The 16,082-nt window shown below is 33.5% G+C and overlaps 1 pseudogene; it reads right to left on the reverse strand.

Moving 5' to 3' along the window:
* Nucleotides 1-1,823: 1,823 nt before the first annotated feature.
* LOC133322068 (calcitonin gene-related peptide type 1 receptor-like) lies at nucleotides 1,824-6,984 on the reverse strand (annotated as a pseudogene).
* Between the last annotated feature and the right edge of the window lie 9,098 nt (nucleotides 6,985-16,082).

Below are 16,082 nucleotides of genomic sequence, written 5' to 3' on the forward strand. Positions count from 1 at the left end.
TCCATTATTATAAATAAAAACGTTTCATTAGTTATAATTACTTTATTATCCATACATAAATAAAACGAGCATTTATATTTTCACTTATATTTATAATCACTGCATCCACCCAAAACGGATGCTGACATTTTGAAGCCGAATTTTCGGTGTTTTTTGAATTTTTCTTATAATCAGGACGCGCGATTTTGCTTCGTTTGGTGTATATCTCATGAATGTGCTCACCGTAGCTTCTTTGCAATTGGATTCCAAAGACGAAAATTGGATTCCAAAGACGAAAAAATTTTATTTGTTTTAGTCCCTGTATACCAAAGGAAAACCAAGGTAGTTTCTGACTTCCACGAGTCGCCCTGATGGCCCCATGTTGTCTAGGGCCACAAAAATTTGCAGAGGGGTTGAGGAACACCTAAATAAGATCCCAATAAAAAAATAACTAATAACTAAAAAATAACTATAACTATCATTTAAGCATGGATTTAAATATATATTATTTTAATGTATATATAATTTTGAGTTCCTACATCTAGATCAGATCCGTATAGACTAATTTAAAACAAAAAAGCGGACGATAGTCACATTTTTTAATGAATTACAGAGCTATCTTTGGATGGGTACAAATGTACCACGGTTATTAATCTACGTATACTTTTTTGGTTATTGACCGTAGGGTTAATGGTTGTATTATCATATTCGCGAATCTGTGTGATAATAGATAAAAAATACATCGATACGCGAATAATATGCCTATTTAATCCAAAATTGATTGTGGTGGTATATCCGCGGTTCTTAATCAATTCTTTTAAACTAGATGTACTTTTGTCTATTTTCATTGGCGATTACTGAAATCTGATGCGCATAAAAATCGTATGCACGTTGTGTCATTTTTAGCAATTTGTACGGTTTTTGCATAGCAAAACATCGAAAAATTCATAATTATTGGAAGATTCGGTTTATACGAAAACCGCATGCGCAACAACTGATTTCCACGAATACGCGAATTGCATGCTTTTCAATATTGATAATTTGTATGTATTGTAATTGCAATATATTTAGTAATTTTTAACGTCGAAACTCTTATTTGATGAATCCAACGATATTTAACAATCATCTAAAAGAATTTGCAGAAGAAAACGTCGTATATTTTAGAAGATTAAGACAAAACCGTATTTCCTTAACCACACTAAAAAAATCGAAAATTCGTATAAAAATTTTGTCTTAATTAAAAAAATAATTTATTTTCATATATATTCATGCTTCTATTTGTTTTTCGCGACCATTACACCGTATTTCAATGTGATTTGACAAGTATGCAAAGAAAACAAATGTGTTTATCCATTTGTGAAGAAATTCGCGAATTATAACAAATAGGAATTCATTTAATTTATATTTGAAATACAAGATTTAAAACCGCTATAACTTTTGTGCGCAGCATCCGAATTTGTGAACGCGAACAGATTTCGAATCAGCATATTTTCCTTATCCTATGTACCAAAAATCATAAATGTGCTCGCAAAAAAAAAAAAAAAAATTAAAAAATTTTTTAATGGAATTTTAAAAGAATTTTGTAATTTCCCATATAGAGTATACATTTTCAATAATCACAATAAGTAGACACAAATGTTGAAAAATTAATGCAGGAATACTTTAACATAAATTATAAATAGTTTATACTCTCATTTAGAGTCAGGGAACTTTAACAAACTTAAGATTGTAATAGGTCCAGGTCTTAATTTATTCTTCTTAAACATAACTTGGGTTGTACACTTATTAGTGGAGGGTTACATTGTTTTGAAATTTATAATTTAATTTTTCTTAATTTCGACCCCTTAAACACCTAATTCGCGACTAGAAGTTTTTGTAGCCACTTGACCGGTACTGCTGGTGGTGGCGGTGGTGAGACGATGCTGGGCATCAAACGATTCAAAACACATGACACACAAAACACATGGGGGAAATTAATTTTATAGCCCAATGACCATAAATCGATTACAGGCGTATGTGCATAAGTACGAATATATGTTTATATGGTGAATACATTACCAAAATAATAGTTGCCCTTACAGCCTTGGGTATGGCCAAGGGTGCCGGTTGGGCTGATTGTGGATGTAATTTTCGTACAATAACGCGCAGGATGTTGATGAGAAAAACTGTAAATGAAAAGCTTATGGATGTAGTTATTGGTTTTTCATGATTACAGGAAATTATCATAGTCTGAAACAATAAAGTAGATGTCAGTTACAATGACAACATTAATTCACAGAAACTGGAAACCATGGAGGTGCACACCGGCACCGACTATTTTAATGAGAAAACAAATTGAAATCACACAGGATATGAGATTTTCGTTACGCCTCTATTGATATTAATTACATACTGTTTATTATCTTCGGGATGGAAATATATCGCCACTCCATATGCTGCCACAAATATCAACGGTGATAGCCGGGAGAAGATTTTAAACCAACGCATAACAATGGTATCCTTGACAAAAAAAAAACCTTTGGTGGAAATCATAATGGCTACTGAAGAATTCATCGTTAATTTAGAGGAAAGGGAAGCATGCAGTTTTTTCTTGAGCCTACAATTTCACACAGCAACGTATTATAGTCAAAAGCAAATTTATATCATACATCCATCTTCATTTCAAGGAGGGACCAACTGATTGTATGAATTGATTTGATTTATATTCGGCTCAACTCTTAGACCTTTACCTGGTTTTAAGTTTGTTTTCATACTTATACCTTCAATTGACTACCCTAATAACAATACAAGCAAAGACATAAAAGTATAAAGATGGGACAATTGATACGTAAACAATTTCCAACAGATGGCTTTTCCTCTGTTTAAATTCTATACACACATTACAAATGCACACACAAATCACATGTACACTTAACATTACATTTGAGATATAAAAATTGTTGTACTTTGGACTTACCACAACTAAGGCCAAATGGAGATGTAATCCCTCACAGAACATCCAAAAGTAATTGACCAGCATGAAATAGTGGATGACCAACTGTAATATTATGCACCAGTACTGGAAATTGTTTGCCATGATTCAGAAATATAAAAGGAAAACACAATTTCTCCTTTACTTTTTGTGTGCATAAACAAACGAACACAAGACTTTATAAGCGTGCTTCGAATCAAAAACACTTTAAAGTTTTTAATTAAAAATAAAAACACATCGACCTCACACAGACACAACAAGTTTCTCATTTACCGGATTGTCTCGCATTATCTGAGGATCTTCAACAATCAGTTTATACCACATAATCCAGGTGATACATGTGAATGTCAACGATGCAAACAAATGAACATGAATGCGTATTCGTGTGCAACGCAAAGATCTGAAACATAAAATGACAACAACGACTACCTACAAGATTGTTCATTACTTTGCAAAATTAATTTCTAGTTCGCAAAATTATATTGACATTGACAGATTTGTGTAAAACTCTTATTAAATTTTCAATTTTGTTTACTCACTTGAAACACAAAAATATAATAAGTGATAGAATAATGCCACACAGGATACAATATAGCCCTTGACGTACAGCCCATTGATAAATGTGCAAAACTGATTTTCACGAAAATATATTATGAAAAATGAACATGGTTTTGGGAGTGTGGGTGCTTAAAAAAAGAAAGTCAATTTAAAATGGTATCGTAAGAAAATTGCTTATCTTTCTTTCAGATCTTCAAAATCTATACAATTTGTGTAAATTGACCATACATGTTGACTGTCTGGATGATGATACCATGATCCAGGTCTTAATGTTTTTATTTTAAATATTTTTGGTACATATAAACCTTGAGAATTTTTATAATTTTTGAAGATATATTTCGTTAGAGAATGCCGCGAATGTGTCAATATATATATATATAGACTGAAAAGGAGTAACTAAACTAACTTTTTTATATAATCTAATTTCTTTATATAATTTCACATTCTTCTAGCAAATGCCGGTACAGGATAGCTAGTAGTACCTTTACGGTGTTTTAAGCGAATATGTATATTTTGAATTCCGTCTTTACAATAAGTATTACTATTTTTATACCCGACACAACTATTTTGTCAGGGTATTATAGCATTGTGTGGCCCAAGAGTTTGTAACGCCGCGAAATATTGGTCCTAGACCCACCTTTAAGTATACCGATTGTCATATCTCGACTAGGTGAGTTGAGTTTTTCTACATTAATTTGTAAACACGATATTGTTTTATGTTTTTATTGTTTTATGTTTTTATTGTTTCTGTTTTTATGATCGCTCTAGGAGCCACAATTATGACCCGAACACGGAATATGGCCAATGAACATGCATGACTATTTCATGAAGATCAAACAATATTTAGCGGGCCAAATATACCGAGATTTTTGTATGAAACATTACATGTTCAAGGATGCGAGTTTTATACTTAAACTTTATGATATTGTTTAGTATTACCATTACCACACTAGAGGGCGGAAATATTGCGCTCTCTGGACACTACAATTATGGGGAAAGCTAATTGGAATGGATGTCATAAAAATGAAGGGTGAATATTTAGCAGGTCAAATAAACCAAAACTTTTTGTGTACTCCGGAAAAACATGATTCGGAAAAGATGCCGCAGAGGAGCTGATGACCTCTATTCAAACCAAGAGAGTGAAAATATAGCGAAATATTATCCAGGCTCGGATCCATATAGATATAGATGCACAGAATCTTAGTAAAAAAGTGTCCAAAATTCCTAAATTACCAACTTAACACTAGATTGCTGAAGGCGGTCATTTTGACCGTTTTTCAATTTCAAGTACAAAAACAATTGTGTATATTATGACACAGCTTTTTCAAATTTGGCGACTTTTTGTACCACATAGAACTACGTTTATTAATCATCGTAGCTGCTCCCCTCCTCTTTCATTCCCCGTATTCACATGTGCTATACCTATATGGCCTAAAATCGGTCATTTTGACCACTTGTGAAATATTAAATAATCAAACTACTTTTTTTATTGTATAAAGTAAATTTGTTATATGACCAGATCAGTACAACAACATCGAAAACCGTTTGCTACTCTAGAAACACAAACGAACACACAAATCAGGAAAAATAAATTTTATATTTCCAGTCGATTTCACTCTTAGAGTAAACACTTACTCTTTTTCGAACATTTTGTCCGCACTCTTATTTTTCAAAAAGGGAAACTCGAGAGCCCTCCCACCGAAAACAAATAATAACAACGTTTTGTATGATTGTAAATAATGTAAAAATAAGTTAAAACAGATTTCTTTACACAATAAAAATTCTTTCAGAATGAGGTCATTTTGACCGATTTTAGGCAATATAGGTATATACAAAATTCCAGTCTTTCTAGTGTTAATAATTTGTATTACTGATATGTTGGGGTATCGTTATTCAAAATTACAGCCAATTTGACTAAAAAATGGTCCAAAATCCCCAAATTAACGAATATTGGTGGTACCATTACATGGTGAATACCCTCAAAATTGGGTCAATATTAATAATTTTTGATACGGATATGTGTTATTCAATGATAGCATAAAATGCCAAATTACACTCAATTCGGTTAGAAAACGTGTCAAAAATCCCCAAATGGGGATACCGTTATATGGGGTCTACACAAAATCGTCGACCGATATATGCCATTTGTAATACCAAACATCCTAAGAGTACTATCAGTGTCTGTGTAAAATTTCAGAGCTCTATCTTAAATATTGCGATCTCTATCGTGATTTCAACAGACGACCAGGCAGACGGACATGTGTAAATCGACATTTTTTGAGCAATTATTGGACTATATTTCAAAACTCTGCGACGATTTTACTTAACAGTATTGATCCAATTCTTAGAGAAGTCTCCCGAATGTCCGTATTTTGGGGAGCTGGAAAACTTTTTCAGCCAAATTGGCTATATTATACTTTATTGGGTTCTCATATCTCTTTATGGAGTTGTGTTTTGCATTATTGGACTCATAAAACAAGAAGCCGTCTCCTTTTAAAAAACTGAGTCTTGGCTAAATTTGTTGGGTTTTAAATATTTAATCTCATCAAACCTTCTTATTATTTTCAAACAAAAAAAAAATACATTTTCACACATTCCAAATTAACTTTTCATTTGCAAATCTGCGTAACATTACGCAATAGCATAAAACGTCTTAATGCTGTACATAATCTTATATTCAGAAAATAAAAATGTAGATTCAATTATAAGGAATGTTTGGAAAACGTTGCCTGAATACAAACAAATGCCTTAAAGATTCATCTAAGCAAAACGAAACAAAAAATCAACAACATTTTGGTTTATGCCCAATGGACTCGTTTAAGTAACAGTGATATAACGTCGTAGCAGTTTCTACCCACCAACTCGCTAGGTGGTAATCTTTTAAAAGCAGTCACAAGCCAAAAGGTAAGCCACTCGAATATGGTGTGTGATCAACCACAGCGCTATCAAACAGCTTTCAGCAAAAACGATGCCGGCGAAAAAACAACCACGAAAGACCAACCTCCATTGTTTACTTTGTTGTCACGATGCATGTATTTCTTTTCCTACATGTCGAAAAGAATACTTACGTTTTATGGGCAAGATATTTACAACTGAATCCCTCAACAAAGTCCGGACAATACTGGCTTAACACTGTGCCAGCTGGGGTATGTGGCCAACACAGATAACCGTCGACTCGTAATGGACAAAGCATCTGTCCATCTCCAGCGGGTATTGTAGATGATGATGTTGTTGTGATCGATCCCTTTCCAGTGACATTCTGCAATAGAGCTGTGGGATATTGAAGGGTCGATGATGATCAGATGGTGGTCCATCAGTTTGTGGGGTAATTAGATTTGGTGTTGCTAGTGTTGCTGCATTTATTGCGGCGTACAGTTCATTACGTTCTGCCTCGGTCACGTCGATATTTTCAATGTCGATGGATCCTTCGTTTACGATGGCATCTTCAATGGAAGGGGGTATGGATGTTGGATATTCTGTAATGAAAGACAACGAACAAGAAGAAGACATTGATGACAACGACTATGTGAATATATTTATAACTTAACACGTGATAAGAATTGCCAACAATGAGTGACACTTATTTTATTGCAACAATTTTTTGACATTTTATTTGAATTGTTTATCGATCAAGTTAAAACAAGTGCCATGTGAACTTTTTCAATAAAATCTGAATAAAATTTTTGGACAATGACTAAATCTAAAAAAGACAAATGTCGGACAAGGAGGACCTTTAAAATGCCTAAATATATTGCACCTTCAATACATAAAAATTATCAATATTAAAAATCATGCAATTCGCGTATTCGTGGAAATCCGTTGTTGCGCATGCCGCTTTCGTATAAACAAAATCAATCTCTTCCAATAATTATGAATTTTGCGATGTTTCATTTAGCGGCCAAAGTGTGCCGCTCGATGCACTGTACTATGCAAAAACCGTAAAAATGGTTAAAAATGACGCAACGTGCATAAGATTTTTATGCGCATCGGGTTTCAGTAATCTTTAATGAAAATACACAAAAGTACATCTATTTTTTGTTATTTTGTTAAGAACCGCGGATGTGCCACCACAATCAATTTTGGATAAAATAGGCATATTATTCGCGTATCGATGTATTTTTGACCTATTTTCACACAGATTCGTGAATATGTTAATACAAACATGAATGTATGAAAAAACTACATTCAAGGTACCTATATCCGCCGTTTTATTGGGCGGAATTGAACATGGCTTGGCTCATTAGATTCGGCACGTAAAAAAATTAAAATCACGCGGGGTGCAACGGCATTTGAGTGGACCTTCTTAAATTTAAAATCAAAAAATAGGTTTTGTATAATTTACGCACCAAATTTTCGTCTTTGGAATCCAATGTCAAAGAAACCACAGCCGTTTGTCCGTCTGTTGTAATCACTCTAGCGTCTAAACGAATTGAGATAGATCGCCAAAATTTTGCATAGAGTCGTCTTTTGTCTGCAGGCAGGTCAAGTTTGAAGATGGGATATATCGGTCCACGTTTAGGCATAGCTCCCATATAAGGGTCCTCCCCAATTTTCGATATTTTGAGGTTCTTGATCTCGTTCTTCAACCGAATTCGCTGAAATTTGGTACTTTGAGTTCTTATTGGGTATCAAATCTCCCCACCAAAAATTATAAATATAGGTTCATTTTTTCGTATAGCCCCCATATAAGGGTACCCCCTAATTTTCGGTATTGTGGGGATCTTAAGCGCGTTTTTTACTGATAGTCCCCAATTATCGGTATTTTGGGGCTCTTGAGCGCGTTTTTCAACCGAATTTGCTGTATTTCGGTATTTTGTAGTCGTATATGGTAACTAATGTCCCTACCAAAAATTATTAATATTCGCCACATTTTAGGGGTAGTCCCCATATAACCCCCTTTTTTATATTTTTATATTAAAATAGTTAGCTAATTTGTTCCGTGTGTTGGGGTTATCCCCATATAGCTGTATTCCACCACAGAATGGGGGATATTCTGTAGACGAAATTTTCAATTCATACACTGCATGCTATGGAATTCCAAAACGATTTAGTCGATTTAGCCATATGTTGTAATCATTATTCTATCGGAGGATATCGACATAAAAACTAGAACATGAGGTTTGAGAATGAATATATCGACCCGCATTTAGGCCCTGGTCCTATATAAAAAATCCAACGTATTTAATATTTAACGTGATGCACGGTATTGGGATTCAAAACTAAATTATTTGCTTGGAACTTGAGCATAACCTCTTATATAATAAAAACACCAAGTATTCGCTAATTCCTACACAATGTTTTCAATATTGGTCCCGCTTTAGTATGCATCATATAAATGTGTCCTCTAAATTGGATAATTTTCAGGGTTTTATACACATGTTTCACCTTATTATGCGGTTATAATATATGTCAACATTTTGGGGTTTTGAGATTTTAGGGAAACCCCCCATTGAAATTGCTAAAATTTCTATTTGGTTTACAACAATCGATTGGTAAAATTGTAGTTAATGTATGTTACCTATATTTTCATTTCAAAAACTTTTCAGTATTTCTATGGTGGAGGGTATCCAAAGTTCGGCCCGGCCGAACTTGACGTTTTTTCACTTGTTTTACATTACCACCATCACAACTTCCTCGTAACTTATTATTCATAACCAATATTTTAAGATTTTGGCAAGAACACTTCATTTTATATAAATGAATTTAAATTATATGCAATATGTTCATATTTCGCGAGTTATAAGCTTGCAAACCTCAGCTTCAAAGAATTTAAAAGATTTTTGAAATTTCCCATAAGGAAAATGTTTACCATTTTCATCAATTATGGATGAAAATACCTCAAGAATGATTCATCAAAATTTAATCCAAATATCGTCATTTTTGAAAATTGTACAACATTTCTAATCACAAAGATTCAAATGTACCCAGTTATTGACCGTAGGGTTAATGGCACGCCCACTGTATTCCAAGATTAATCCGGATATCTCCATCAACTAATAGCACTATTTCAATGCTTTCCATAATTACCCATATTATCCCGAAAGAAGTGTCAGGAAGCCACATTGACCACTAGATATATCGTTATCAAAGGATTTCTTTAGAAATTTTGACCCGATAGCATTTTAATATCGTCCGTCTTGCAACAGTGTAAAAGATTTATGGCTTTTTCGTCGTCAACTTTAGAGTTACCAGCAAAAAAGGATGGCCTTGACCTTTGGTGAAATTATTCATAAACTCTCAAAGCGCATTCGTCCCCATAGCAATTTTCCATTCCCCAAACTATTATTGCACAGTGTTTGGTACACAAATGTAATATAATAATTTATTGTATTCTGGCCATTGAAGGATGGAGGTATTGAATGCGATGAATACAATATTGCTACTCTGTGCAAATTTGTATTGACGCTTCCATTATTGTTCGTTATCAGGGAAATTGGAAGAGTGACATTTTACTCAAGAGCAGCGTACAGTCTATTACCTCTGGCTATGATTGGCATATGCATAGCTAATTAGAATACATTGAAAGAAATGAAACAACTGCATCACTGAAATGTCGCCATTGGAAATGTGAGAAACTCATTCAAAGCTCCATGCATCCATCCATCTTGCAATCTTCTGTGTTGATGTTTGTTAACTGAAGTGACGTTTGCACTTAGGTGAATATAACTGTGACAGGGTTTGCAAAAAAATGCATTAAAAGTACATGCTATACTAAACCACATAACTTTAATTAAATCTACGGAACTGCTATCACTTAGAGCTAATGGAGTAATTGTTTTGGTGTTTGTTCTAAAAAAGGGAATAAAAAATGTGTATATCAAAAATTCAATTTAAAATTCCATATAATATATTAATTATACACTACACAACTATGTTGTCAGGGTATTATAGCTTTGTGCAGCTCCAAAAGTTTGTAACGCCGCGAAATATTGGTCCTAGACCCACCTTTAAGTATACAGATCGTCATATCTCGACTAGCTGAGTCGATCTAGACATGTGTGTCCGTCATGTGTGTCAAGCATGCCTGTTTTGATAAAGTTCGTCAATATTTAGCGGGTCAAATGAACCCTGACTTTTGTGTGAAAAATGACAAAATTTGTATTCTATGGCGTATATATTTGCCCCTGAAGGACCAAGGCCCGAGAAGTTTATAGTGTGTTTAAGAGGAGTGGTTGACCTTTAAATTGATACCAATTATATGGTCGTATGTACTAGAGGGCGGAAATATAGTACAGCCCTCGTCTACTGAATATTGCTAATGTTTGTTGACCTTTAGTCGGGTGTCAAGAGGGTGCAAATAACGCGAAGTTAGATTTTCGTGGAAGTTGTGTAGGGTATTATATGGTCGGCCCCGTCCGACTATACTGTCCCGCTCACTGGTTTTTTTCTTACATTTAATTTGGGTAAAACAGTTGCTCGTACTAATGCGACATTTTATTAATAGAAGAAAGTATAATTATATTCTAACCTACTTCTAAAATGCCTTGTATATAGATAAATAAATAAATTAGATTGGGATCTTTGGTTTAATAAAGGGCCCTCTTTATTCATATCGACGATTTTCAATGGGCTGGCAAATGATAATAAAGTTTTTTGTACAGATCTTCCATATTCGAGTACCTCCATCAGAATAACTGATATAAATTTAAGTGCCGGTCACTTATTTTGGGTACGGCTTTCTAAAGAACTCAAAGTATAAATGTCACAATTTTAGGTATTTTGAATGTGCATATTGTGGTGGAGGATATAGGATAAGTTTGGCCCGGCCGATCTTATCGAAGACTTTAGTTATTTACATTTAAAATATATCCCTTGTATTACAATGTGATTAATAAATAGTTTATGTTTTGTACCATCAATGTAAGAAAATAATACTTCTATAAAATTAATGATGTTCTATTGAAAATATAATCGATAAATAGAGGTATTTAAATAATACAAATAATTGCCTTTCAACGCCTCACACTTAAAAGTACATGATCTATCTTGCAGGGGTGACCAAAATACACGCATCATTTATCAAAAAACAAATAACATTATGTTACGTCAGGTTGAAAGGCCCTTCACTATGGGTCGCTAAACTCAAAAACTACTGCACCGATTTGGACCAAATTGTATTTACATGTTCTATGGTGCATGAGGAGTGTGTCGACGTTAAGTATTCCGACACTGACTCATACATAACCTGTTCTCGTGAAAAGCGCGTGGGAGTCAAGCGAAAAAATAACAACTAATCAAATTGAAGTAAAATGAATTTAAATCTATTTATAAAAATGATGTAAAAATGTATAGAAAGTCATCAATTGAGAACGGCTGCACCGATTTGACTTAAAATGTTTTTCAGTTGTCTGTAATTGAAGTGGGAATGCTTTTATCAACGAACGTTTTGAGAAAAATCCGTGAAAATGTTGCAAAACATATTTTGAGAGAATGGGACATATACCATAAAGTGATACTATACCAACAATTTTCAGAGAAGTTCTTTACCCTACATGAAATACCGAATTAAAGGCCATGTATACGGTATTTGTTACTACTTTCAAAGTACACAAAATCGTACTATGCCAAAATATGGACCAAATATAAGGAGGCTTAAAACGCACAACAATGGTGAGACAATTTTTATAAATTTGGTACAGAGTATTGAATTAGGAGTAGAATGATGTGTGTTAAGTTTCCTGAAAATCGGTCAAGATTTAGATATAGCTCCTATATATATTTGTGTCCGATGTAATGTAAATGGCGAACCATAGTCCCTATATATATCTTTTAATTTGCACGAATTTGGCATAGCGTAATTAATTAGGTCTTGAATGATGTGTTTTATGTTTCCTGAAAATCGGTCCAAATTTATATATATATATATATATCTCCCATATATATTTTCTTCCGATTTAATGTAAATTGTGCAATAAAGACCCAATGTTTGTCCGATTGCCACACAAGTTTGTACAATGAACTGTAGTTAATAGAAGTTAATCTCTGGAAAGTCTCATTAAAATCGGTTCAGATTTTTATATTGCTTCTACATTTACATTTTCGTCCGATTTTACACAAAATTCACACAAATTTTGCACAACGCACTGAAGTTAGTATAACCTAGAAGTTAGATTTAAATGCTTCACCAATGTGGTCCAATCGGCACAAAATTTTGCACTAGGTACTGATGTTACTATAACATAACATGTGACAAGAGTAGTTGAAATCGTTTTAGATTTAGATATAGCTCCTTTATATAGTTTCGCCAGATTTTAAGTAAACGGTGCACCAAAGACCCAAAGTTAGGCCGTTTGCTACAACATTTTGCACATTGTACTGAGTTTAGTATAGCGTACTGTGTGCTAAGTATTGTACGAATCGGTTCAGATTTAGATATAGCTTCGTCCGATTTTAAGTAAATGGTTCACCAAAGACCCAAAGGTAGGCCGATTTACACAACATTTTGCACAACGTACTGAAGTTAATATAACCTAGCGTATGGAAAGTTTTGAAATCGGTTCAGATTTGGATAGAGCTCCTATATATTTTTTCTCCCGATTTTAAGTACATGATGCACCACGAACTCAAAATGTGGCCGATATGCACAAAACATACTGCAATTAGTATAAATTAGTATAACTTAAATCGGTTTAAATTTCGATATATATGTATATATATATAGATATTTGCTTTGAATTGATTTACATAAATTTGTACCATTGCACTATGGCTGAAATCGCGATTTTAGCGGCAAAAAGTCATTTTTTCAACTTAAGATTTTTCCAAAGTTGTTGATGGGATTCAATACACAACATACTGATAAGAAAAAATCAAAAAAATTTTAACTGTTGGCAACCCTGTATATGTTAATCAATCAGCTGTTAATGTTTACATTACTTTTAGCACGCGTTATTACAATTGAAGCAGCAAAATTTCGTAATTTCGTAAAAATCGTAGAATTAAAATCCGTTTTTAATAAGATATTTTTTGAAAAAAATCTTGATAAATATGAATTCTAATACTCGAGTGGAGTATTTTTACTATATAAAAATACACTTTGCTAAATGTTTGTATTTCGGACATATTTTGGTGTTTTGTGTGTGTGTGTGTTTTTTTTTTTGTGAAATTTTGAATAGTTTTATCCTTTTCCGTGGGGTAAAACTAATGTTGTAACAAAGTGTTACAGGAACTATTTATATGTGATTGTTTGTAGAAACCCCTAGTTTTATGTCATGCTAATATTGCCTGCTAATGACTGCTAATAAAAGAATTATTAATATTTTTGCAGAAAAACTCAGGACCAAAAATTACATAAAAAGAAATATTCCATACGAAATTGATAGTAAATTAAGAAAATTAATATTAATTAGAGCTTGGAATTTATCTAATTATGTAACTAAAATAGAATAGACTTCACAGAAGTGAGAATAAATTTAGAAATGAAATATTGTGTACAACGAATGCTGAAGAATCGGCCCTAGCTTTGAGCTAATGGTCTAATGGATCAACCGGCCACAATTTTGTTAAACAAATATTTTTTAAATACTTCAGACAGTTTCGGTCCGTCCCTACTTGTGACATCAGTCATTCCAAGAAATGGGAATCCAAAATATAAAATTATATCCAACATTTTTAAAAAACATACCCAAATTCCCCTTAATACCCAAATTTCGGAGGTACTCTTGTATGGGGACTACTTTAACAAGTTGACCAATATCGATTTTTTGGTAGGAAGATTTGCTACCCAATTAGAACCTAAAATATATAAAGACAGCCTATTTGTTAAAGAAACGTGCGCAAAATCTCAAAAATTCCGAATAATGGGATATACCGTTATATGGGGGCTATCCGAAGAACTAGTCCAATATTCATAATTTTTGGTAGGGAGATTTTATATACGCTGAGAACCCAAAATACCAAATTTCAGCCAATTCCGTTGAAAAACGATCCCAGAATTGCCAAAATACCCAACATGTGGGGGCGTGGCCTGCCCCTTTTTTCTTAATTCACTTTTTCTAACATTAGAATTCTACACTCCAAATTTGGTGAATCTAGCTTGTCTGGATATATTTTATGCCGCTAAAATCGCGATTTCAGCCATAGTGCATTGTAAGAAGCAACTCTATATCTGACCAAATTAACAATTTAGTATGGGTTGCAAAATGACATGTTTATGGATCCAATTTCATGTTAATGGTCCTTCAAAAATGCGACGTCTGTTAGGATTTATCTGTTGAATATACCCAATGTGGTGAAGGGTATCATATAGTCGGCCCCGTCCGACTTTACTGCTTTCCTTACAGGTTTACATTATAAAACCAACACATGGCATATGTCCCACACAATATCTGAATCACTGAAACTTGAACGTATTTTAATAGTCCGGCTTTATTTGTAAAAAATGTCAATACATATACATAGGATATACCAAAATGTCCATTACAAATACCCCAACAATTTAGCTAGCTATGGAAGGTATTGCTGAAAATTTTATTATATTCGAGAAGTACGTATATAAATTTGAATCCCACTAGATGCACTAGGTGTCTAACTTATATGTGCCTTTATGGTTTCTCAAATATATTTTTCGCATAATGGTGGAAATGTAGTATCTATCTGACTTTCCTTTTCATTGCAACTCCGATCATGTAGCTCATCTCCAAAGAGTAATTAATAGAAAACACAGTAAATTTGACCATTAAAATCCACTGATTCTTGTGCCTCTGTGATTGTAACATCAGCGTCTAGCATTCATGTTGCAACTTGCGGCTTAAACATTCTTGTTTTAGTATGTTCAACAGAATGTTTGTATAGATGTTGCATGTATTAGGCTTCAATTCAATCAACACTAGATACATTTACAGTAGATACATAGAAATTGGTCGGTAACACCGTGACATAAGCAATACAAAAGGTGTATGTTCAGATTTCAAACCGTCTCATACGATACGTTTGCTATTGGGAAGGTCAAAATTCAAGCCAGCTTATACCAAATGTATACCTACCTTAACCTGATACATTAGAATTAAAAATGTGAATAGGGAAAACATAGTTGGCTTTTTATTTCAGTTTTTTTTTTTTTTTGTTTTTCGGTTGGTAACTCATCGAAATGGTTATTTCAAATCTTATAAAATATATTGATTTTTGATCAGCGTAAAATACGATCTAGTAATTCCTCTGCCCGTCTATTGTAATCTCGCTATCTTCCAAAGGAAGTAAGTTGTGGTGCTGATTTTTTTTTTTTTTTTTTTTGGTATTTTGTCTTTAAGCAGATCAAGTTCGATAATGGGCTATATCGGACCACATTTAGGCATAGACCTCGTAAAACGGTACCCTAAAATGTTCGGTACTTAGCCATTGTGAGCAAGTTTTTCAACGGTAGCAGTTTTCCTACTAAAAGTGATCAATATCGGTCCACGTATCCCCCATATAACTGTACCATTTCATTTCAGTATTATAGGATTTTTGGGCCCACTCTTTAAACTCGTTGTAATGTGGAACTTTGAGTTCTCATTGGGTATTATTAGTATTAGGGTCATGGGCAACAATACCGAAATATTACAAGGTTCCGTCTACTAACCCTTTCAGTGTCAAA

This window comes from Musca vetustissima, unplaced genomic scaffold, assembly GCF_032173495.1.
Source record: "Musca vetustissima isolate MV318-11 ecotype Yass unplaced genomic scaffold, APGP_CSIRO_Mvet_v1 utg8618, whole genome shotgun sequence".
In the NCBI taxonomy this organism is placed as follows: Eukaryota; Metazoa; Arthropoda; class Insecta; order Diptera; family Muscidae; genus Musca; species Musca vetustissima.